The following is a 26,802-nucleotide window of genomic DNA, read 5'->3' as shown; positions in this document are numbered from 1 at the left end:
AAATTTGCATTTCATACCCATAGCTAACGCCAGGCCTGTGAACACTTTATTGAACATTAAAAGGAAAAGTGATACCCTGGCACTTGGACCAGCTACATCTTGGGAGAGGTGCAAATCCACTTCACACCTCAACAATTTATTAGCCACAAATCTGCTTTAATCTGGAAGAAATAAGTACCCAAGGAATAGATTCTCCACTTGATACAGTTCCCATTCCTGTAAGTTACATAGGCACATTAAAAGAGGAACTTACCTCCTGGAGTCTCTTTTCCTCTGGCAAATATGTTGCTCGGGGAAAAACTGGGCACCTATTCAACTTTAACCTATGTTGGCAAATATTTGAGCCAATGTCATGGAGCTCCACAGAAACTAGTCTAAGTTCCAGGGGCAGATCCTCAGCTGCTGGAAATTGTTCTTTCCCCCTTGCCCCCAGTCAATAGAGCTATGATGGCTTATATCAACTAAGAATTTTTCCACCTTCTCTTTGAATCTGGGTTTGGCAGACTCTTGCTATTTACGACATTATGTGGCGGGAAATGTGATTTCCTTGTAGCAAACTCAATGTTCTGTGACTTTCCCCCTCAAAGTCAGGGAGGCCTGCACTTACAGATATCAGGCTGCAAATGACATATGTTTGCAAGTCCAGAAATGACAACAGCCTTTCAGGTGCTGGTTTATAGCAAAAGCATTGTGCACTGCTAATTGGGCCATATGGATTTCCATTTTCCCCCACCATTTTTAACATACAAGATATTGTGTCCTATGCCTCTAGCAGCTGATCTGTGCTATCCACACCTCCAATGTGTCTCTTGTAATCTGTTTCACATAGAGGCTTGTATTTGTTTCTATCCTCCTGGGTTCTGACCTGAGATGGGAGCTGTAAATGGTGGTTGGTGGTAAGGAGGCACCATCACTTCCTCTTTATCAGTTTATTTTATTCCTAGCAGTTCTTCACAGCTCTACATTTTACCAAGTTTTCTCTTTATCAGTATCTCTAACAGGTGGCCGCACTGATGCCTCTCAGCCTACAGTTTGAGGCCTTGTAGCTTTCTTCCTGGCTGAGAAATGTCACAGATGGAAATGAGCAGTTTCATCTCTTCCTGCCAGCTGTACAGTGATCATGTGGTGGCAATCACTCCAGCCGGCCTGGGACTATGGAGTAGAAGTTGCATAGGAGTATTCCCAGATGGAAGCTGAAACTGGTAGGGCTATTCTATCCTTTTTCTAAAAGGTAAAATGACGTAGGTGAACCTAACATCTCGCCAAGAGAACCAGCGAGGGTGCCAATGTTGATGATGGGGATAATTTCTCCCAGGACGTGGAAATGGAATTTTACCTTCATCCCTTAAGTTGGTTTCTCCAGGACAATATAGAGGAGCATTGGTGGGGTGAAGCTGGAAGATTATATTGCTGAGCTTATTCTGTAGATATTCGGTTTTTATTTATTTTGGTTTTCAATTTAGCAGGTGCCTCCCGAAATTTCAACAGGTGCTTTTAAAAATTTGTATTGATATTTTTATTCAAATTTCCAATTACACAAACTCCAGTCTATAGGCTCTCCCGCCAAAGGAAATGGAGAGATCCCCTTTACCAATCATATTATTTATTTCTATTATGAGGGCACCCAAAGCCCCCAGTCAGGATCGGAGTCCCATTTCATGGACCAGGACCCCATTGGGCTAAGTGCTATACCAACACATTGTAAGAGACGGTCCTTGCCCTGAGGAGTCTGAAATATAGACAAACGGTGCAATGAGAGGCAAAAACAAATGATGAGCTGGGCATACGGTGAGCATGGATGCTTAGTTGTTGTTACATTCATCTTGAAGGTTCCACTACATATTCCATGTAGTGGAACCTTCAAGATCTGTATATATGTATCAAGAGACAGATGCATAGATGTATATTGGGTCTGATTCTTCACTGCCTTTTGCAGTCTACTGCATATACGTGTATACAAAAATGGAAATGGAGACGTGTGTTGCAAAAAATATTGTCTATACTTGAGTGTGGGAGGGTATATGATGCTAAAAGGAATTGGAGGCACAGGAGTAGAAGAGGCAAGGACAATATACATAAAGGGAAGAGGTGGGGAGGGAACAAAGGGGAGGGATAATGGGAGGAAGACAGCAGGAGGCAGTCAGATAGGACAGATCTGAATAGTTTATCATAAGATAGAGGACTTCACTCCCATTGTCCCTAGGATCTTTCATGGCACTAAATTTACCTAATGTTAAAATGCTTTTTCTTCCCTCTTATACCCAAACTAGGCCTTGCAGGTCTCTTGACAGATATTTCCATTCAACTCTCAGATTTCACATCCAAGGGCATACCCATATGTCCAACAGTGTTACCTCTCCCTTTCATCAGATAGATAATTACTTTTTGCATCACTGTCTAGCTGCACTTGATTAGAGACCTAGAAATGAGAAAATCTGTATCCCATTATCTATCCCCTGGTCCACCTACTCATCTTCAAGCAATTTCAATTGCAATGGACTTTAGTAAAGGAAATGCTATCTTTTCTATGTATATGTTAAACTTAGGTAACTGATGTATTGGTGTATTTCAGTCTTCTCATTTGGGTTCCATGTGAGAGGGCTGGAACACAATTATAGTGAGCTCTAAAGATGAATGGCTTTTATGTAGGAGTGGAGAAAGTTTCCTCACCCATTTGGGGTCTATCTGCCATGTGTGTCGGACAAGTTTGGAAGCCCCTTTTGCACGTTTTATCAGTATAGCTTACCTCTGTTAGGAACAGTTGCTAGAAAAGACTCAGTTAACTGACTTTGTTTCAAAGAATTGCATAACTACATTGAAAGCTGCGCTGAGCATCACCAATGCTCTGTCTTGAGCAACCATTTAAAAGGATCTTTACCCACCACACCTACCTGTTCACACACAGCCTAGGAGAAAAGATCAGATTTTTCAGCATGGCTTGGGCCCACTGGTTACCTAAAGTGGGGAGAAATGTGATTCATTGGTGAGGATGCCCCTGCCAAAAGCCCATAGTTTAGTATTTCTGAATTGCTGGGAATTTCAGCAGGATTAGAAAGGTGAGGAAATGGGTTAGTATTACATTGCTTAAGATTATATGGCAAATAGGGTTTTCACACCAGATTTAAGACATTTGTACTAAATTTTCAGCGTGAGATCACATTGTCATTCTATAAAGACTGCTCTCCAGATGGGCTTATTTGTCTACCTGTGTTCCATTTTAGGGCTTGATTTTAACTTTTAGATAATTCCCGCGAATGCCAAAGACAGGGTAGAAAATCCATTAAATATCTACAAGAGTGATTGAAATGGAAAATTCCAAAAGAAACCCTATTAGAGGTTTTTTCCATCAAATCACCATTACAGACTTCTGATGCTTTTCTTAATTATACATTGATATTAACTGGACTGTTGCATGATTTAAATCTGGCTCTTAATCTCGGCTATTCTGTGCTGCTGTAGTTTTTATGACATCCAACTAACAACTGCTTTATGCATTAATCTATCTAGAAAACCACCTTAATATTTTTTGGTCTTTTTTTAGAAGAAAAAAGACCCCAAGAACGAAATGAAAGCTTTTGGGTTCAACCATTAGCAATTTTCTGCTTAGTATTTGAAAAATTGCTTATTTTAATTGCTTCACAGAAGAAAAAGATATCAAAGCTACTGTTCTCTATTTCCAAACTTTGTAATTATTTCACTCAGTCATCTGAAATGGCTTAAAAGTATTTTCATTGAAATGTAGATTTCTTCCATTTCAAATGTACTTTTATTCTCCAGTGTTTCTTTTCCTTTCTTTGGTTACTTCTTCTCTGGTCTCCACGACAGCAAACCTGGACTCCAGTCTCTGGAAACAAAAGCAAATAGAGATCCATGTCTGTGTACCCACACGCATGTATATCCCCATTGTTTAAATGCATCATCCCCATCAGAAGCCCATCCTCTTCATGCTCTAAGGATTGCAATAATAATATTGACCTCTTTTATAGCACTTTTCATTAGTCGATCTCAAAACCCTTTACCAAAGAGGTAAGTATCATTTATCCCCACTTTACAGATGTGAAAACTGAGGCACAGAGAGATTAAAGTGACTGGTCTCAGGTCAGCCAACACACAAGTGGCGAAGCCATGAATAGACCTCAGATCTGCTGAATCCCACTACAGTGCTCTGTCCACTAGGCAACACCATCTCCCAAGTCACATTTCATTCCTTCATTCCATTACTTCACATCTACAAGTTTTAGTGAGATCATCATGCCAGATGACGAATAAAAACACAGGGCCAGAATCTCAACTGGTGTGAATTGGCATCTGAAGTTAACAAAGCTCTGCCAATTAGCTCCATTATTATTTACTATTTCTATTGAAGTAGTGCCTAAGGACCCCAATCAGGGATCAGGGCTTACCGGCGTAGGCACTGTACCAACAAATAAGACAGTCCCTGCCCCAGAAAACACACAATCCAAAATTGTCAAAAATAGGAGCCTAAAGTTAGTCTCTCCTAAGTCCACATTTAGGTTTCTAAGAGTATAATTTTCATAAACACCTAAATGACTTAAGAGCATAAGTAACATTCATTTCAATGGGACAGGTTTGTGTGCACAAATTAGCCACAACAGTGGTCTCAGTAGTCACAGGTGCCCACCAGCCTAATCATCCCCAGTGAAGAATCTGCCCCTAAAGTCTTTCCCACTGGAATCTGCACCAGTTAACTGAGTCTACAGATAAACCAAATAGTGGCTCCAAAAGCACAAAAGAACAACAGTAAAAACAATCCCCATGAAAGCCCCGGACACAAATGCGAGACATTTTGCTGAGGATACCATAAGATTTTCTCTGTCTCAATCTACTGTTGGCTTTCTCCTCAGTTGCATACCTACATCAGCCATATGCAAGGACAGATTTCCCACATTGACATTTAAATCTCTAAGGTTAGCCTCCAAACACACTTACTTGAACCTGGAAAAATGTGAAACTTGATGTTCACAGGGATCTATGACTCAAGAGTAAATATCTTTCTAAAAGAGATGAGCTAATAACTCCACCAGAAGTTATGTGCTTGATGCAGAAATTACTGGTTGTATTTCTGTTTTCCAAGATGTGCAAGAGTTCAGACTAGATGATCATAATGGTGTCTTCTAGCCTTCAAATTTCTGAAACACATTATCTTTGGTTTCTATGCATGAGGATCACACTCTTCCCCATTTTACTCCGATTTTCATGTTTAGAATGGACTCTATGGCTAGATCTACACTGGGGTGGGGGGTCAACCTAAGATACGCAACTTCAGTTACGCAAATAGCATAGCTGAAGTCGGCGTATCTTAGGTCGATTTACCTGGCCGTGAGGATGGCGGCGAGTCGACCGCTGCCCACCGCCGTCGACTCCGCTTCCGCCTCTCACCACGGTGGAGTTCTGGAGTCAACGGCAGAGCGATCGGGGATCGATTTTATCACATCTACACTAGACGCGATAAATCGATCCCCGATAGATCAGACGTACCCTATATCTCAGAGCCTAACTCATTCTAAAATCTGCTGTGTATTTTGCCTGATCTTAATGTCAAAACCATAAGAATCTACCGTGGGTGATGGTTCGGCTTCAGTTCATTTGAAAGATTTATGAACATCAGTGAATATTTCAGTGAACCTACTCTGAGTTTGGGGTTTGTGATGAAATCTGGAGACAGGTGAGTTCCATGTAGTTTTAGACAGTACAAACCCTGCATGTCTTAGTGTGTGAAGGAATTTACTAACTAAACCCTGCATTTGTTTTTCACTGAACTTGAACATCAGTCACAAAGCCTTTGGGTCTTGTTGGACTCACCACTGATCTTGGATATCAAGGAAGCAACAGTGGCAAGAATTATTTCCTCCTCCGATAGTTTGACAGGAAACTACACTACTTACTCTTAGATGAGGATCTGGCCACAATGATCTGTGTGTTCATCATTTCTAGGCTGGGCCTTAGCAGTTCTCAGTATCCAGAGTTGAAGATGGAAGTTACTAAACTCACTCATGCAGAATGCAGCAGCTTTCCTTCTGAGCAGGAAAAGACAGAGAGAAAATATCATATGACACAAATGGGCTGAGACCCGGCTACATCAGAGAGTGTCCTCTAGCAACAGCTGTGCTTCTCTGGGATGATGCACCTGCAGGCGGCTAGACAAAACACACAGGAGCCAGAGCTAAGGCGTTCTTGGTTTCTGTGTCCTCAACTGTGGAACAAAAGTACTGGAAGGGATAAGACTGAATCCAAACAAACCATTCTCCATACTCAGGTTTTATAAAAGCTTTTTAGCAATAACCAAAGACAAGGAATGAGAATAGCAAAAATGAAAGAAAAAAAGAGAGAGACAGGGGCAAAGCTTCTCTAAGGAAGAGGTAGATTTCCTATAGAAATCTCTTTGCAAAATGACTGTGTTTTGTGCTCCGGTGCTACAATACTAGATACTACATCCTAGATATAACTAAATAGATTAACTTATTGCCCACAACAAAAATTAATGCTCCCTTTCTTACCTTAAATGTCTTCAGAGGTAGTTCCAGGACTTGTTGAGGATAGAGGAAGGAAAGGGAGGCAGAATGTTTGGAAGCTTCTCATCAATGCAAATACCCTCAGGTCATGTTGGCCAGACTTCAGTGAATGCATCAAACCATCCAGAAGTTAGAAAGGCTTTGAGTCTTGATGCATAGATCTAGTTTTGTTGCTATCTCTATCTACATACAACTTTGTCATTATCTGGGAAGCCCTCTGTGTATTACCTGCAGACACATAAAGTGAAATCTGAGGATCTCCATTGGAAGATTTAACTGAGTATCTGAATGAATGCTAGCTGGGGCAAGAGTAACCCTTCATGATACCCAGGATAGGACAAATCACATAGTCAAAGAAAGAATGAATTATATTAATAGTAGTATTGCCATTTCAAAGAATGCATTTAAATAAGTCAAAACTACTTAATAAAGTTTGTTCAAAGTAGCAATAGTAGTAACACTTACTAGAGGTCTAAATTGTGCAACCTTAACTCACATTGAGTAGAACTGTGCTCCCAAGCAGTTCCATTGATTTCTATAGTACACGTTAGTTATGCCATTTCTTGCTTCTTGATTTTGATGGGCCAGCACAGGTATGAGACTGACGTGAGTGAGGATCTCACAATCTAGACTGGAATGACAGCTGCCAAAGAAAAGATTGTAATGCATGTAAGTTGTGTCCATATTACATGCCAAGAACTATTTTTGCATCTTTGTGTTATTGCCTTGCAACATCCTAAAATATTCAAATAAAATGCAAGGAGATGTTTCAATGCACTGTAAAATACGAATAGCATAAAAAAATTACTCAACCCATCAGAAGGTAGAGGTAGCATAACTAATGTGTATTATAGGATCCCTTACAAGTGAAATGCTAAATCTCAAGGGGTTGAACTGATAAAATAATTTGATGTATAAATGATGCAGCTGTTGCTATGGTAACAATATATGCTTTATTGAATAGAACAAGAAATGGTCAAGTAAAGCTTTGTGGCTGGGCTGGGGATTAAAGATAAACTTTTGCACTGGGGAAAATCCAACTTGAACATGAATCCACTTGCCCTGATATTTTACTCTTGCTCTAATTGTGTCTAAATTTGGGGCTTTCTCCTTGAGAACCCAACTTTTTTTCCCATTTGATCCCAGAGTGAACTAATAATAATACTAAACAGTGAATAAATTATGTACTTGTCTTTGCAGTGAATCAAGCATCAGCCATTGTGATAATTCCAAGACGGTGAGAACTCCCATCTGAAATCTTCTTTTGGTATAAAAATTAATCAGTTCCTGCCACATGAATATGCCTGTTTTACTTCAGTCCTTGCTTACCTTCTAATCATTAATTTTCTCCTTTCAATAGATTACTCAGACCTGTTCCTTGGATGAAGGTGGGGATTGGGCAACAAGAACTTGCACCTTATTGGCTGAAAATGGAAAGCAAGAGTCTTTGTGATTCAAAAGCTGTTGCTATCATAGTGTTATAAAAGTATCACGCAAAGAGCAAATGCAAACTTCAAAGAGAGTCTCATGTCTCTCAGTCAGAAACAGAGAAGAGAAAAAGTGATGGGGAGTCTTTCTGACTGAGTCTGAGAATACAGGTTCATTCAAGCCAGACCAATTCCAATTAATTTGGATTGGTGCTGGCTTGTGAGACTGTAGGAAAATTATCGGATGTGACCTGGTTAGGCCCATCCGTTTCCAGTTCTCAGTACATTCAAGCAACAGAGGTGGATTCTCTTCAATATAACAATACAAACGTTGCATGGGTTTCTCATTGCCTCTCTAATATATCACAAAGCATTTATGTTACTGTTGTCTTATCCCCCACCTTCTTCCTCTGTAAAGTAAAGGAACTTTGAATGCCATTTATTGTCCACCCAGCATCTTCCATTTGTATGGATATCTTATCTGGATTTTTACTGTGTTATCCCTTGATCCCTTGTGACAATGCCTGATTGTGAACATCTAGACAAGGATGATATCAGCATTTTAAGGTGTATTTTTGACTGCAAGTCTTTTGTTGTTAAATGACTCAGGCATAGCCATGGGTGTATACAACATAGACACACAGACCAAAAACGTACACATTTCCATTGTATCTCTACTTCTCTCCCTTTCAATGGAAGGTAGGATGCAAGATTGCTCCTCCTCCCCAACAACTGGTACTAAGTTGCTTTCTGGACTGTATTGCATTATACACATAACATACAAATAAGAGAACTACACACTGGCAATTTGGGGTGTTTTTCTTTTCCTAAAGGTTAGACAACAAGAACAAAACAGTGTCTTAAAGAAATTGTCAGTTTCCCTCATCCCCCAAAAGCACCTTGTGCTGCTCAGTTTGTGGACAGCTGGGGATTCTCTTTGCACAGGGGGAATCCTTGGGCATCATATAGCTGGCAGAGCCCTCTCTTCACAATGTGTGTCATAGAATCATTGAAATATAGGGCTGGAAGCGACCTAGAGAGCTCATCCCTTCTTGCTTCAGATCATCATACCTAGATCATCCCTGACAGGTGTTTGTCTAGCCTGTTCTTAAATACCTCCAATGATGGGTATTACAGAATCTCCCTTGCTAACCCTTTCCAGTATGCAACTATCTTTATAAACATTTTTCCTAATATCTAACCTAAATCTCCCGTGCTGCAGATGAAGCCAATTACTCCTTGTCCTACAGGTGCCATGTATGTTGGTGTCATGTACATGGTAGGGACTGAGGGAGCATATCCAGAGCACATTGTGCTTCAGTAATCCTGCCCAGCTCAGTGACCCCTATTCATAGATTCTAGGACTGGAAGGGACCTCAAGAGGTCACGAGTCCAGTCCTCTGCCCTAGAAAGATGTTGTTTCTGGTGTACTTTAGAGAAGTGTTTCCCAAACTTGGGACGCTGCTTGTGTAGGGAAAGCCCCTGGCAGGCTAGGCCGGTTTGTTTACCTGCCATGCCCGCAGGTCCGACCGATTGTGGCTCCCACTGACCGCAGTTCACCGCTCCAGACCAATGGGAGATGCGGGAAGCTGCGACCAGTACGTCCCTCGGCCTGCACCGCTTCCAGCAGCTCCCATTGGCTTGGAACAGCGAGCCGCAATCCACCGAATCTGTGGACGCGGCAGGTAAACAAACAAGCCCGGCCCAACAGGGGCTTTCCCTACACAAGCAGAGTCCCAAGTTTGGGATACACTGCTTTAGAGCATCTCTGAAGCCGCTCTAAATTACTCCACAGGCTAAACTGACCTTGAGATGCCCTGAGGGAGAGTAAAAATGACTTAGATCCATCTTCTCCTTGCACCCATCACTCAAATTATGCCCCAAGCACAGCTTCATCAGACATAAGTAGAAGAATAATAGATACTATTTTGAGAACATCTTACATAGTCTTCAGAGTAACAGCCGTGTTAGTCTGTATCCGCAAAAAGAAGAACAGGAGTACTTGTGGCACCTTAGAGACTAACAAATTTATTAGAGCATAAGCTTTCGTGGACTACAGCCCACTTCTTCGGATGCATCCGAAGAAGTGGGCTGTAGTCCACGAAAGCTTATGCTCTAATAAATTTGTTAGTCTCTAAGGTGCCACAAGTACTCCTGTTCTTCTTTTTACATAGTCTTGCCTCTCCTCCCTATAAAACATTGAGCTTGTTTGGGAACTGGAGCACTGATTGCAATTATTTTTCAGGCACGAGGTCGTGTGTTGTAATGCAACAGCACATTGCTCCTCTCATCCTGGAAAATGGGGATGGCACAAGGTGCAGGGTCTCTTTGACGCTGTTAGAACACCTAGTTTCTTATAATTCACTAGTTAGCTGCACTCTTAAGGTTTGTGTGCTTTACAGATATGCCTCCTGAGGAGATGTGCGGGAACAGAATGGTGCCGAGAAGGGAACGCCAAAGGTAATGTAATGGACGTTGCTGGTGTTTTTTAATTCTCAGAAAATCATGCTGGCTTTTAAGCGTTCTAGGGCAGCCACTGCAACATTGCTGCAGCCAGCTGCAGTGTTGCTTTAAGGCAGCTGCTACAAATAAGCATTCACAATTGCAGATGTTTCCTCTTTTTTTTTAACTCCTTGCTTACCACTGCCTGGAAGCGTTTGTTTATTTATCTTAATGAAGTGTCTGTTCAGGGGACTGGGTGGCCCACGGGCTTTGCAACACGCTGAATTGCCTTTCATTTCTAGCTCATGAGTTCAAATCCAGCACAGCTGGTAAGGGTCCAAAAGCCATTACTATCCAGAGGTTATTTGGTGACCAGTGTGAAATGAGTTAGGCCATCTCTGTCTGTTTACTGATAGACAAGTGCCAACTTCACCATAAAAAGTGACACAGTGATCACCCATTTTTGACTGTCTTAGGAGAGAGGTTAAGGACATGGGTGAGCCATGAAGACTGAGCCACCCACTCATCCACAGTGATGAGTCTCATTAGGTCAAGATTTGAGGCACCTGGACAAAGACGCTTGCACGCCTGCAAACCATGCTGCTCCTTTTCCCTTAATAGGGAATTTAAAATCAGAAGTTTTCAAACCTGGCTGGCTGATATTAGGCTCCTAAATCTATATTTAGACACCTAGATGTAAGTGGCCTGGTTTTCATATGTGCAGAGCACCCATAAATGTCAGTGAAGTCAGTGGGAGCTGAAGAGATGCAGCGTCTGTGAACTTTTATTTGGGTGCTTTAAAAGGCAATTTTAGCTCTTACGGTATCAAGTATTTCCAGCCATGCTGGAAATTAAATATATATGATACAGTATATCATTCAGCGCCCATAGAGTTAATATGTTGGGAATTAGCTAGAAGGCATCTCTTCAGGTGCTGATCAGGAAAACACTGCACGGGCTATTAAAATAGCTGCTTTTGGTAGGGTTGCAGGTCAGGGGTAGCTTACTCCCATATCCTCCCTTGTAGCCTGACCTGTGCACCACTCTTTTTAAGGTCAGGCCCTTAACATCAGGAACCTGTTAGAAAGAAAGATGGATAGTTTTTAAAGCTGTTGCCATTCTCAGGGTTAAGGTTGGAGGGGGGGGATAAGGCCCAATAAACCTTTATCGATTGAAAAATAAACCATACCTAAATTTGAATCACAAACTCATTCAAACCTGTGAGTCCTGGCCAGAAAGTCAAGAAGCCTGATCTTGCCCACAATGCAATAGTCACCACGATTAGTTTCGAACCATGCTTTGCAGCCCTAATGATAACATTCTCATCTATTAGTTACTGTTTCATCTATAATATCTTGATAAATGGGGTTAAACTGGTATACCTGTGTTAATTAAACAGAAGATGGCAAAGACAGCTTTCATTTCCGAAATTCTTTTGTGTGGATTATTTCCAAGGGCTTCACAGCTGGGGAAAAAAATAACAAATCCAGACACATTACGCATAATTTTTCAGCCCAGCTGATAAAGCTATTTTACTCATACAATGATCCATGATCTTTTTGGTATCCTGGAATATTTAATTATTTTGCTGCTATATGGCAGTTTGCTTTACTCTTCTTTTCTCTGTGTGTGCGTGCGTGTGTGCACGTTTGTAACAATGTTTTAATCATAAGGAAATGTGCACATGCATAAGTGCCAGGCCTGGGGGAAAAAATTGATACAAGTTCATGAATTGTAATTTTCAAACTTTGTCTGCAGATTAGTATGTGTAAACATAAGTCTGCCCCTCTTCATCTGGGATAATTGGTCACAAATGCGACTTGACACTTTTCAAAGCAGACACTTTATATACTTCTGAAACATTGCTGAACTTTTTGGCAGGAATTCATTTGCTTTCTAACTCAGCCACTCGTTCAGGGCCCAATCCTGCCGTTCTTATTCCACCAATTTCAGTGCAGTGTTCTGACCGAGTAAAAGAAGCAAAAGTAGGACCAGATCCTTAACTGGTATAAACTAGCACAGCTCCATTAGAGCTACATCCATTTACACCAGCGGAGGTTCTGGCCCTTGCCAACACTCATTGAATGAGGTGACGTCACATTGTCAGAAAACACAACAAATGTTAATGCATCTAGAGCTATCACACAGCAATACCAGCATCCTCTATGGAGCTAGTCACAGGTAGACCCGTGTTTCAATTCTCATTCTCCCAACCTCTCTTTCAAACCGTTCCCACGTACAACTCAGCTTGTGGCGGAGGGGAAGCCCATTAATATATATAAAATGGAATATGTAAAGTTTAAATTATTCCACATAATTTTATGCTGTTAATCAGTCCATTGTTTGTGCTGACATTCTGTGACTGCTGTGTGTTTACTTAACATGCACAGTTACTGTAAGAACGGAGCAGACTGCACAACCCACTTAGAAGTGCTTGCCAGATCCCAGGGAGTGTTTCTGTGTGTAATTCCAGTGTTATTTTTAGGTAGGAGCATGTTCCCCTAAGATTGTCACTGAGAACATTTTATTTTATCCGATGACTTATTTCAGTTTTATTCCAGCAGTCTCTGACCACAGTAGTCTTCCATGCACGTGCACATGCACATCCGTTAACATTCAGTGTAAAATATGGGCCACTCACTTTCCATTTACTGGTACACCTCTACCCCGATATAACGCTGTCCTCGGGAGCCAAAAAATCTTACCGCGTTATATCGAACTTGCTTTGATCCGCTGGAGTGCGCAGCCCCGTTCCCTCCCTCCCCCCCGGAGCACTGCTTTACCATGTTATATCAGAATTTGTGTTATATCGGGTCACGTTATAGCAGGGTAAAGGTGTATTTGTTTATTTTTCAGTCCATTAAGCACGCGCCCCTTGCACTTTTCAGTTTTGAAGCTGGATTCATTATGGTGCAACACCACTACATTGCTTTCTTCCTCCAGAAAATGGATAGAAAAGGAACAGATTGAGTTTAGTTTGAGAAACAGGTGGAGGCTCAGGTGAAGCCTTATTTTTTCTGAAATGGCTTGCCCATCTCTAATATTAAACCTATTTGTTAGATGTAGCCTGCCCAGCATACTAATTTTTGCAGGAACTATTTGGTTCATACTGTACCTTACAAGACCCAACTTATATCCAGTCAATGGACCACCTTCTGCCTCAGCCTCACTGGGCTCACACTAAGGGCAGATGGGGAGAGGAGGCAAAGGTAGTTTAAGGCACATTTCTGCCACCCCTGGTCCTTTGTGTCATCAGGGAGCTGAATCATCACCTGGCAAAAGTTATAGCAGTAGCTGGAATGACAGTTCCTTTGGCCTTGTATGTCCTGGCCCCACACCCGCCAGTCCCTGTCACAGACCCTTCTGATCACCAGCCCAAACCTGAACACTCCCATTCTACGGTAGGGGAACAGGTGGTGTAAAGACTGATAAACCAGCTTCATAACGCAGAGGGATTCTCCTGCATCAAAAGAACCCCTAACTGCCCTATTGGCACACCATGACGCTGGGCTTGTGCTGGAGCAGTGCAAAGGAGAACTTAGGGTAGGCCAGGAATCTGTCCCCTTGACTTCAAAGGGATGGCATGGGCAGAATTCAGCCCATATTTTTATTACATGGGAGCTCACTAGTACTGTTAGTTAAGGATTTAGGTCTAGGTCTTATAGAGTCCTACATGAAGTAACACATGAAGCCCCATGTACAACTAGGCTTATGGCACTACAACTGTTGCCTGGGCCAGGGATTCCCTACACACACACAAACACCCGAACTCCCCCATCAGTCAACAGTTGCAGTGTTGCCAATTTAGTCATTTTCCAACTTTCCTCCATCCCCCTAATTCAAACAGCCCCTGTAATTTCAATTCCCTGGGCTGCGTGTGAGGCCTCTGCATAAGCAGGGCTCTAATTGGCAAGAGAGGCATCTTATATAAAGTTAGCCTTCAAAGCCAGATCTTTGACTTAGAAGCATTCGAATTAGTTTGCCTAGTTTCAGGATAGAAAAGAGCCAGAGGAGCCGGAAGTACTAGTAGGGTGACCAGACAGCAAGTGTGAAAAATCAGGACAGGGGGTGGAGGGTAATAAGAGTCTGTATAATAAAAAGACCCCAAAATCAGGACTTTCCCTATAAAATCAGGACATCTGGTCCTGTGTCCAGTTTTGGGCCGCACACTACAAGAAGGATGTGGAAAAATTGGAAAGAGTCCAGCGGAGGGCAACAAAAATGATTAGGGGTCTGGAGCACATGACTTATGAGGAGAGGCTCAGGGAACTGGGATTGTTTAGTCTCCAGAAGAGAAGAATGAGGGGGGATTTGATAGCAGCCTTCAACTACCTGAAGGGGGGGTTCCAAAGAGGATGGAGCTCGGCTGTTCTCAGTGGTGGCAGATGACAGAACAAGGAGCAATGGTCTCAAGTTGCAGTGGGGGAGGTCCAGGTTGGATATTAGGAAAAACTATATCACTAGGAGGGTGGTGAAACACTGGAATGCGTTACCTAGGGAGGTGGTGGAGTCTCCTTCCTTGGAGGTTTTTAAGGCCCGGCTTGACAAAGCCCTGGCTGGGATGATTTAGTTGGGAATTGGTCCTGCTTTGAGCAGGGGATTGGACTAGATGACCTCCTGAGGTCCCTTCCAACCCTGATATTCTATGATTCTATGGTCACCCTAAGTACTGGCTGTGGTCTTCTAGCACTGTCACTGACAGAAATGTTGGTAATTACTCCCAAGGAGTAATAGTTGGTGTTATAAAGAAAAGAAAATTAAGTGTGGTAAAGGACTGCTTCACACAATGGCTACTCTTAAGCAACATATTTTCTGTGTCAGTGTGCATGCTTGCTAGATATGAGTGGCTCAGTAATGCCACAAGTGACGAAGGAGAACCCACAGCACGTCACTGATTCTAGTGCCAAGTACAAACAGGCCATGAGTCAAAGCCCAAAAAGGCCTGACATAGCACTACATCACCGTAAAGGGAGATTTCCAAACTCATGGTCATTAGGCACCAAACTCTCACTGACTTTCATCGGGATTTGGATGCCTAACTGATCTTTGTACTTTTAAAAATGTCCCCTATAAGCTTTGTTTTCGGGACTTGTAGCGAGAGTACAAATAACTCTTTGATCCTGATACAGTAAAAAGATTTTTTTTCTAGTCGTATGCATTAACAAAATTTCCCCCTAAATCCTTGCCTAGGCTAAAGAGCTGTCTTAAACCCACAAAAGAGCATTCAGAGTCAAGGATGATCCTCCATCTTGAACTCACAACATTGTGCCTAGAATAGGGCAGCCAGCAGGCATACATAAGGTTACCCACTGATGTAAGCCATCTGTTGCAATGCCTCATGAATGCTGTTATTGAAAGTGAGTAAATTGTTGCTTTAATGGGCAAAAATTTGCTTGGTGTACTCATAGTGTTGTGGCCAAATTCCAGTGTTGGTAATTACATTCTGCCTAACAGCAGAATATGTGTGTGGTGGGAAGGAGGGAGGTTCCTTTCTTTCTTACTGTTCTAAATTATAGTCTAATGTTGCTATCCACTGTAAAACAGTTGTTGAGTTTTCCTGTATTTGTGAATCAAATGATTTGTGTACATGCAAAACTGTTTTTTTTAATCCAGCTGGGTAATCCTATTGTATTACTTAAAAGTAATCTGATGATTACAAGATGTCTATATTAAAAAGAACAAGTGAAATTTATCTGTAGTGCACTTCCATTGTCGTCTGTGGCGTTACACCAGAGATAAAATGGGCCATCCATTGTAATAACCATCATGAGTTAGTTTTTTTAAAATCACTGGCTAATTTGTATCTTGAATGATTGGAATCAAAAACTAGTAGGTCGCTCCTATTTGAGAATAGTTTTGTGTCACAAGTAGGCCCTTTTGTTTAACTGTTATGCAAGAAAGAAGACAATACTTAATTATGACAAATCAAACATCTGAATCTCTGAATGTAGCGTATATTAATTTACAGTACTAATATAGTAAAGGCTGGATTGAAAAAATGAGTTTATTTGGAAACTTACTTATTCCTAAAAGCATGTATCCAGATCATTTTTATACTGGATCTCTTGTCACCCAGGGGCCACATCACATAACTGGATGCCAATGAAATGTCCACAAATGATAAAAACTAAACAAAACACCATTTTCTTTTTGGTCCCTGGAGAGTTGGGAGAGGGGACAGCGAGAGAGAAGGTACCTGCAGAGGGCAGGGATTCTGTCTGCTAAAATTCATCATCAAATCTGTCCAGCCTCTGGGACTCCATTTGAGTGCCTGGGTCCACTCAAGCTGACCTCATTGCACAATCAGAAGTCTCTTGATCTTAACAGAGAAACCAAAAAGGAAAGTAAATGCCAAGTGTCCAGCTCAGAGGCTGTGACATGAACTTTGGAAAGATGAACGCTATGAGGAACATTTAATATTCCAAAATGACAGGTTGTTGCAGTTGGTGGATTAGGGATGAGACGATTGGGGAATCCAGATTGGTGCACCTTTGAGTTAATTCACTTCTCATGTCTTCAACATTTTGTTTAATTTAGGAGGAAACAGTTCTGAGCTGAGATAAAATCTACAAAAAAAACCTGACACTAAATCACTACACCGGCTAACATAACAATTTAATCTAGCCTGTGTTTCCCCTAGCTTTATACGTACGGTCTGATTTCTTCTTTTTCTGTTTCTGACATCTATTTTTATTTTACTGGGCTAACCTTAACTTGGAAGCTCAAGGAGCTGAGTGGTTTCATTCTGGGTACAGCTGGCCAACATACAAGCTCATTTATGACCAACAATAATAAGCCCAATCTTGAATTCACTAGGACTTCAGTGGGAACATTAGCAGGACAAATATTTGTATTATATGTGCTAAAGGATCAGTAATTAAATCTCTTGTTTTGGGGCATTAGGTGGCCATAGCAGATGTCACAAAGTGTTTTCCCCCCATGTTCAGCACTGGCCTTGTGCATTATGAAGATATTCTCCTTCCTCTGGTGTATCGGGCCCAGGACACTGTTAGAGCCAGAACACTGAAATTAATGGACTTATAGTTCAACCTGATGTATCAGATCAGTATTTAGCTATTTCCAGTTCTGCATTTAGGGATTTTTTCTTCCCTTACTGCTACTGGGAGTGGCAGAAATTATAAAATTTAGACCAGGCCTGATTAAAATCATGGGCACCGAGCTCTTATCCCTAAAAAACAGTTTTACACAACCAGTCTTGGAGCCCTGAGTCTCCTAATAAAATATTTGGCTAGGTAAGAGAGCAAATTTAATATTCAGAATCTTGGCCTGTCTTGATCCATCCCCCGTTAGTGGCGTGGGAACTAGTCTTAGAGGGGAAACAGTGTATTTCCGTGATTAAACAGAGTCAGCAGCAATCGTTTAAAATACTATTGGAGTGTCTGGAAAGGGACACAGGGCCAGATGTTTAAAGGTATTTAGGCACCTAAATATGAGGGTAAGCACCTAGTGGGGTTTTCAAAAACACTCAGGTGCCTATCTCCATCTTTAGGCACCTAACGACCTTTAAAATCTAGCCCGTAGATTATTGGAGAGTGCAACATGATGTGGGTCACACAATAAAAGTATCCCAAGCTGCTGCCCAGGATGCTTCAAAGGAATGCTGTTTCAGGTCTGCTCTGATTTCTAATTAGATAATGAACGATGTAGGACTGTAAAGCCAACCTGGAATTTGCGTTAGCACTTTGCATGTATGAATGACAAAGAAACACTGATTTCATATTGATTTAAATGATCCAGCAAAAGACTGTTTAAACATCATGTGCTTGATGCCCAGCTATGCCAGAGCACCTGGAAATATCAAATTAATTCCAGATGTTCTGCCACTGACAAACTTCTTTCTTTTACAGCCACACAACACGTACACACACACCATGTGACGTCCAGTTCCACAAATAAGACTGAGCCGTTCCTGCTCCTGGTGCGTTGATAACTCTGAATTGCAAGTGCTGGAAAGAATTTTAATCTACATAGTTTTAAAAGAGAGGGGGCTTTTAAATATGCTGCAAACAATTTGTGATGGTCATCTCTAAAATGCCGTTCCATTATCCTTTTCCATTTGGAATGAATGAGGCTAATTAATTTCAGGCCATACTTGATGAGGTCAGCACCATGCGAAGGGTGCGTGCTAGACATTGCTAATCTCTTTCAGCTGAGAGTGATGAATTAAAGATGAAGCATGCCTTTGCAGGCCTAATTTAGAATGTATATCAAAAACCTACAGCAAATAATACTATACCCTACAACAAAGGAAAACTTGTTCTCTCAGGCTCCCATGTAGTGTTGATTTTAAAGCCATTTTCATTTCACTTTGGAATTCCAGCTGTGGATGGGTGAAACAGTTCAGAGAAATCAAGCTTTCTCAGCCTGCGTGGACAAAGTGATGGTGGGGGGAAGAACTAGTCAGTGTTTGATCCTGTATGTATTGTGATTCTAACTGTATGCACTACATTTAGTAAAGCTGTCAGAGTCCTGCATTCCCCAAATGAATAGTCCCTGTGACATATTACCCCTGTGCACCAAAGGAGTTTTCCTAATATATTTTGAAGTCTAAAGGAAAAGCAATAAATTTGTTAATGATGGTTCTTATCAATTTTTACTGGGTTTTCTATGTTTCCCCTGTTGGCGTTTAATTTCTGTTGGGACAGAAATAATAATACACAAGCTTCTAGGCCAACAAAGAGCTAGATCTCTCCACTCTTACTCACATTGAGTAGCACCTTCCTCCTTGAATAGTCCCATTTGCTTACATGAGTTAAGGGTAGCAGAATTTGGCCCAAAAGGCTGCTATGAAAGTCACTGTTAAACTAACCAGGCCCGATCCTCAGACAGTATAAATTGGTGCAGATCCATTTAATTCAATGTAGTTATGCTGATTTATGACTGACTCAGTTCTCATTGATGGCCAAGTCTTTCCATACTTAGGCAAAACTCAGATTGAAATCAACAGGAGTTTTGCCTGCGTAAGAGACTGCAGGATTTGGCCCCATATGCAGCAAGAAATTAGACATAATTGTCATTGCTGTAAAACAGATAATATGAAATGTAAATCTGTTCTCTGGAGGGTGAGGTTGAAAACAAAAGACCTCCAGCTACCCCAGAACTGTGTTTCTTAGTACCTAGCGATTAGCTGAAATTCTTGACAGGTTATTGTAATGAATCAAAGTTCCCAATTGGTGGCCATAACCGGCTGCTGTCTTTGTATCCCAGTAGTCCTCATTAGAACAAAGCTGCTTCGAATTAAATCCAATCTACATGCCGAATCAATCTTTCAACCCTTTGATTGCTTCTGAAAATATTTATATTTCTTAATAATGCACATTGTGTCCCGCAGCCTGTGATTAAACCCAGACAGGGTCTAGAAAAGCCTAGAATGTATATGGAAGGAGTTATTTGGGACAGGAAAGGAAAGATAAAGAACACAGGTTTTTCCCATTGTGGAACCATTAGAGTGTATAAATCTAGCAAATTTAGTTGTATAAGCATCAGAGTGGGTTGGTAATAAATACAGATTGGAGCATTATAGTAACCAAATGGAGTTTATGGATTATGCTCAGTAGTTCATAATTCTCCAATGCTGCACTCTAGCTAGCTTCTCACTGCACTGAACTTTATTAATATTCTCTTTGCCTGTTTCCTGCTGAAAAGTTAAAGATTGCAATGATACTGTACATAATACCAACCTATTTAAAGGATCTTCCCCTCCCACTAATTTCAGGGAATCATTTTTAAAGGGTTTAATTAGAAGAAACAGATGCTGTAAATCAGCTACTAACTCCATTAAAAGTCACCAATTTACACTAATTGAGGATCTGGCCTTAAGTTCATGAAAATCAGAATTTGAACATAAACAAGTAAACCACTATTACTACTTATCCAATTAATTTTGTAGGTGGTCAGTGAGGGGCTTTGGGGTGGGAAACACGAAGGCTTTCCAGCTGCAGCCCATGGTAAACAGCATGTAATATGTTTAGTAAAAGGTGATGTAAACTACAGGTAAGATAAGGTGACAGGGGAAAGAGGGATATATGCCTTGGCTGAGAAGTTATTGGATGATTATTAAAATTTGCATAGGTAGGTCCTGATTCTGCATAATGGGAATTATGCCCTTGTTTGGGAACATAGATCAGATGTGGGAAAATTCCTTGGCATTCCACCCTAAACACAAGTGACTCTTCTTATCTATAATAATAATGAAAAGGTGCCAGGGGGAGCTGACTTTTTAGAAACATGTTAGAATAAATCAGCTGGGCAAAATTATTACTATCCCTGGGTAAAGGGAAGAAATTTTTCAGAACTGAATCAAAAATATATTGTTTAATTATAATAATCAAGATGGTAAAGGCAGATCTAGTAGATTTGGTCCCTTTGCTGGTAAATTTTCATTATAGTTATCCCTTCAGTAAAGGATGGAAGGAAAATTCTTACTCAAAATGCTTTTCAGTCATTCAACACGCATTTCATTGTATTACGCTGCCATTTCCTAAATATGTTCTTTATTATCATTAATTATCTTATTAATTCTTATCATTATTATTTATTATATTCTGAGTCTTGATCACTATTCTGCATTAAAATTGGTTAGGATACATGGTCTTCCAAGGTAGGGGAACTTATGTATTATCACCAGGAAAAAAAATCCTTGTGTCAGAAATACAGGACCTGCTCCAAAGCCTACTGAACTTAATAGAAAGACTCCCATTAACTTTAGTAGATTTTGGATCAGGCCCTTAGTAAAGATGTTATATGATGAAGCTGATATTTTATGAATACCTTCTTCTGTTATTTGACAAGCCCAATTTTACACAGCACTTGGAGTTCATTATTTAAAAGAAGCCTTTTGTGTGAGAACTTAAAAATATATCCTTTAGTGAAGAGACACACAAAACACAGAGAGTATTGTCTTACGGGGTGCTTTTATTAAAGAGTTCCAGCCTAAAGGTATATGCCTATTTTTAAAAGAAATTTTCTGATTGTAGATAACTGCTCAATTTGATTTAGTGTCGAATGATAGTGATGGGGTTGATAACTGAGCATTCATCGGTAATTCATCTTGTGCTAGTAGAAATTTACAGCAAAGCAGTGCTTTCCCAACACTGACAAGTCCTATTAATCTTCTTCAGACACATTTCAATAGGTGTCTCCATCTGTGCCCAACATCTAAACACTCTGGCATCACTAGGGACTTTGAGACACCTTCATTTCAGGTTACACTAGTGAAAATGTGATACTAGATTGCACTCTATTTTTTACCCTAATTCTCTCTTTTCATTCAATTAGCCTTTCTTGCCTGCATTTTTCAACGTATGTGTAATATCCTTTTTCCCACAAAGAGCTTAAACGGAGATTTTATTTCTTATAGAAACAAAATATACTATGTTGAGAGCAACCAAAAACTTTAACTTTTAAAACAGCATAATACAGTTCACAGTTACTGTGGAACTAGAGATACTGGCTGAAAACGTGTCTTCTGTATAGCATGCCCACAAGGCAAAATATGTCTGTCATAATGCAACTCTTACAGGCATTATTAGGCCTGGAGAAAGGAAGGAGTGAAATTGAGTTTATTCTTTTTCCAGGTTACCAATTTTTTAAACAGTTCAGTGCACAGCACTTTGGTTTTGAAATCTATACAATCCCAAAAGCATCCGTGTGTGCTCAGCTATGTACAGATCACAACCATATAGCACACCTCTCTTTACATGTACAGCTAATACATGAACAAACATTGCACAGTCAAATTAGAGCAATAACATTTATGGGTGGATTATGCTCACTCTTCCTTGCTTGTTATTAAAAGAAAAGTAATTTGCAAACCACATGGACAAAGTATATGCAAAATGTATGTGAATTTCCCCTCAGAACCGAATGTCATTAGCTTCACTTTCAAACCTGCAATGAGTTTGTTAGCAGAGGCAGCATAGCTTTAAAGATTATTCATTTAAAAAAACTTACTCCACCTGGACATTTCAGTTGTGTTTTAAAAGAAAAGCTGGAGATACTTTCCTAATTTTGATGTATCATATTGATCTCTAAGTAGCTGCTTCAGTTTCCACAAAAATCTTGTAGTGAACTTTCTCCTTAAAAGAGCCAAACAATGAGTAAAATGAATAAATGTGTAGCGGCATTCTAGAACTAAGACAGAGTCTCAGACTTTGTTTCCCGCTTCTATGAAGTTCTCTAAAACCATCCTGTGAGTCATGTTATAGATCTAAATGACCTTATTGTAGGTGGCAAGTTTAAATGTGCCATATTAATAACTTGTTATCCAAGACAAATTAAGTCCTTATGTGTCAAAAGCACTCTGCTCTGGATTACCTACAAGACAAGTATTTATTGAATAAACGTTGGATCCAATTTCATTTTAATGTGACTGACTGTATACTTCAGCCTTTTAGAATGAGATAAAAACACTCAAACCTATAACTCTGTTGCAACATTACACCTAACTTGTCTATTTCTATTATTGTCTCTTTAAAGTGGGATATGGATAGGGTTTTTTTGTTTTGTTTTGTTTTAAAGGTTTTATTATTATTATCATTCTGAAGAGCAAGGGGAGAGATAGAAAAAAGCCTGGCATTCAGCCTAAAGAGAAATCATTGAAACAAATTAATCCTATGCCGTTTAAATTGACATGGTAATCCATCATCAGCAAAGGCAAACTCTGAAAGCAATCTAGAATCTGCAGTGTTCTTTCACTGGCCCTGAGGCACAAAGACAGATAGTAAAAGAGGAGGAAAAAAATCATAAAAGTTAGCAATGCCTTGGAAAAGAGAAGGGGGGCCAGGGAAGAAACAGCTTTCACTTTTCCTGCTTCTAAATATCCAGTTCAGAAAAGAATCCTGATTAACCTTCAACAGTTGTTTACTAAGCTGAGTGTCAAGTCATCATCAGCTGCAAAGCACTGAGAGTTTTTCATATAGTGCCAAGCCTTTATAAACTCTAACATGCAAAACTATACCAAACATCAACTTTGGCAACTCTCTCCATTTGTGCCTTATATCAGCCTAAACTTAGTTATTTCAAATGGACAAAACGGTACCCTTTCTTCAGAACATTGTACTGGCATTGAAATTTAATAGTCATGATTTGTAAACAGTTGATGGAAAAGGCTTGTTTGATAATCTAGTCCCCACCCCTGTCTGTTCAGGATTGTCTACTAAACTATATTTCTTCGGGCTTTGTCTAATCTAGTTTTAAATATCTCTAGTGATGGGACCTTTTGCATTTGTAACCTTTAGAACACATGCTGCAGGGGAACAATTTAAAGGTCTCAGGCCTTGGAAGCCAGTTGTACTGAAGCCACTATCATCATAATATAACGTTATCTACCACCAATCCAGAACTGAGCTATCTAACAGCTTCTACCGCTCCTACTTTTCTTTTAAGCGACAGATCCATTACTTTTATCCTCACTAACTGGGTCTAGCCATCCAAAGAGTAGAATGTTTGTTATTGAATTAATACTTTGAATTTTAGACAGTAAAATAACATAAAATAAAAGTAGAAAGCTAGGGAAGGAATAATACTTTAGAGTTAGAAACAGACGTAGTATGAAGACAAAGTCAGACACCTTTGTGCCAAAGGCAAAGAGGTGAAAGGCTGGATAATCTGAACCATACCCAACATCTGCCCTATTTTAATTTAGCTGGGATAAAGTTTCTTGTTTATTATTAAGAAAACTTTATGTAATAGAGAAGCCCATGAGCAATGTTATCAAAACTGTTTTATTGGTGTATGACATGCCATACTATTATGGGTGGGTTTTTAAAAAAAAGAATCCCCTCTCATTCTAAAGCAACCCAGTTCTCAGATTCTACTGTTTGGGATGACAATTTCATCTCCCTATGAAGCACTACAACTGGATCTGAAACACATAGGAGAGGTTAACTGATCAGTGTCGGTCAAAATGATTAATTTTTAGGTGAAGAACTTCACAAGGTTTAAAAGTGCCAAAATGGCATTTGCAAGTCACTCTCAGAGATGTTTGCTGAATATAAGTGTAAAGAATGGCTGAAGTAAATAACTGTATTTGGCATAACAAAAAATTGCTAGTGTTGAAAATGATCTCACTCGATTTATGAATTTATTTTCCCTCTCTGTAGCAAGACGTCTTAGATTTAGTAACAAAATATACTATAATATAAAGGGGTAAATATAGGGACTGAAATAACTCCACTGGCTTCAGCTACCTGGTCTGTGTCCGAAGAAGGTTGAATACTTAAGTATATCAAAGATTAGGATATGATTGAAACCATAACATTTTTATAAGCACCAATATATTTAAAATCCAAAATAGGGTTATTTCATTATCAGACAATACTTAGATCAAATTAAATACTGTAGCTGGAAATAAAGTTGTATGTAATTGTTTCCTATTAAAACCTAAAACTGGTCCTAGTTTTTAAAATTTGTTCTTCCTGGCACTAGATATAAGGCAAGCTTGTCACGAAAGGCCACACCTTCCATTTTTCACTGTTTGCTAGTATCCCCTTGCTTTAATATTTTCAGTTTAGTTTAATTCTTTAGCATGACAAAATCTCGTCCAATTTACCTCAAACACATAGGATTTTTTTTATATGACTAATTAATTTCTTATAAATAGTAATTATATTTTCATACAAAACGAGCACCATTTTAAATAGTGTCTGCAAAAATAAGGGAGGAAATGTGAAGAAATGTATACCTAGATTGATAGGCAGTTGATTCTTAAACACTCAGTACAGAGAAGGATTTCACTATTGTGTAAAATAGCTCATCTTAATTCAGTTCAGAACACAGTCTAAAATATGCATTCAAAATATTTCCAAGAAAGCTTCAGTCTTTAAGAGGAGGGGGAGTTTTAATTAAGAGGCTATAAATATGCAATTGATAAAAAAATCTCCTAAATTCATGTTATGTTGTTCAGCTGTGCTTATGTGTGTACATCTTCTGTCCTTGTCTAGGCTTATTGGATATTTCTGATAGCTGTATTTCTATTTATGTAATGCCTAATGCAGGCCCTAGAATGTAGTAGCTGCTTCCCTAAATAATCTGTTTCTGCTTTAAAAAAAAAACCAAAACCCTAAAAAAACCTTAGAATTTTTATAAATAAAAATTAATGTAGCTCAGGTTTCCTTTTTATATTTGATATGAATGTTATTTTTAAAGCTGCATATTTAAAATGTATATGATTTCATACTTTCAACTGCCTAAGATTCTGCTAATTATTTTTGGACTTGTCTCTTAAAAATCACAAGCCACTAGAAAGTCTTCGTTATTAGGTCTGTTGAAAGGAAGACAAGTAAAAATCGAAGGTAATGATTACTATTATTGGGGGGGCGGTTACATTTTTTTATTTTTGTTTAGCAGAATGATGGATTAAAATATAGTTATATTCTAAAATCAGAGCTTGTTAAATAGACCGGAACATATTACAGTTATCATTCATATTCTTTGCTATTCCAGTTATCTTGTTAATTTGAAAATAAAATAAATGTACGCAGAGATCATAGTTAAACATACTCACCAAAAATGTTGCCACCTACCTCAATAGTTAACATATTTCTATCTTCATACTGGGAAAAAGAAAACAAGCAAACAAACAAACAATTCAAATGTATAGGTGAAGATTTGTATATGACAAATATTGTGTGAAATACATAGAAACCTGCAAACAATTTAATTGCTTAAAAAGTAGTTTGATAGCATTCAAAGATACAATTCAATATCATGTTAAAAAGATTTAAGAACAGAGAATGTGAAGCAAAAATACAAATTTCTACAGTGTTATTCTGTGTGTATATATATATATATATAGGCATGTAGATATAATTTGAGAGTTATTAACTTTCAACATCAATGATTCATCTTGAATCAATACACTGCAACTACCTATTAAAATATCAGCCAGGTGTGCTAGCAGGCAAATATATTTTGAGAATTATTTCTAAATTTCTTCTTTAAAAGTTATAATTTGACTGTGGAGAGGAGTCTAAAGTGATGGTTTGGGGGCTGGTAAGTATACTTTTTGCAATATCTGACATTTTTAGAATATTTTCATTTACTCCACATTTTAAAAGTAGTGGAAAAGAAAATCTGCAATGAAGTCAATCAAAAATATTGTTTTACAAAAGTGTGCATATATTTATAAGTTTTATGCATGTGTATGTATAGCATATGTATATATGTATACATAAGCAGGCAAGACAGTTCTCTTTCCATTTCCATTTTCCTTCGTATTAGAGAAAAAAGGAATAGGAGGGAACAGAGTTCTTAAACCTTGCAGCCACACTGCATCTAATGCAATCTCCTTTCTTCCCTAGCATCTCTCTCTCTCTCTCACACACACACACACACACACACACACACACATACACCCTCTAGATTAGCGTAGTTAACCT

The 26,802-nt window shown here is 39.4% G+C and overlaps 1 long non-coding RNA gene across 9 annotated transcripts in view; it reads right to left on the bottom strand.

Moving 5' to 3' along the window:
- LOC128844013 (uncharacterized) overlaps positions 1–26,802 on the bottom strand; it is a 36,980-nt gene that overhangs the window by 3,361 nt on the left and 6,817 nt on the right. Inside the window, exons 2-9 of one of the 9 annotated variants that reach the window (XR_008446418.1) lie at positions 25,948–25,977; positions 11,785–11,867; positions 7,863–7,957; positions 6,519–6,761; positions 5,907–6,038; positions 3,765–3,844; positions 2,892–2,955; positions 1,209–1,729 (exon numbers count right to left, since the gene is read on the bottom strand). This is a non-coding gene — a long non-coding RNA (uncharacterized LOC128844013). Of the gene's footprint in view, positions 1–1,208; positions 3,845–5,906; positions 6,039–6,518; positions 6,762–7,029; positions 7,177–7,862; positions 7,958–11,784; positions 11,868–16,598; positions 16,722–25,928; positions 25,978–26,802 lie in introns of those variants that run through there. The other 8 variants (XR_008446419.1, XR_008446413.1, XR_008446414.1 and 5 more) reach the window with 8 other exon arrangements.

Source organism: Malaclemys terrapin, chromosome 10 (assembly GCF_027887155.1).
Source record: "Malaclemys terrapin pileata isolate rMalTer1 chromosome 10, rMalTer1.hap1, whole genome shotgun sequence".
Lineage (NCBI taxonomy): Eukaryota > Metazoa > Chordata > Testudines > Emydidae > Malaclemys > Malaclemys terrapin.
This window is presented reverse-complemented; position numbering and strand designations above follow the sequence as displayed.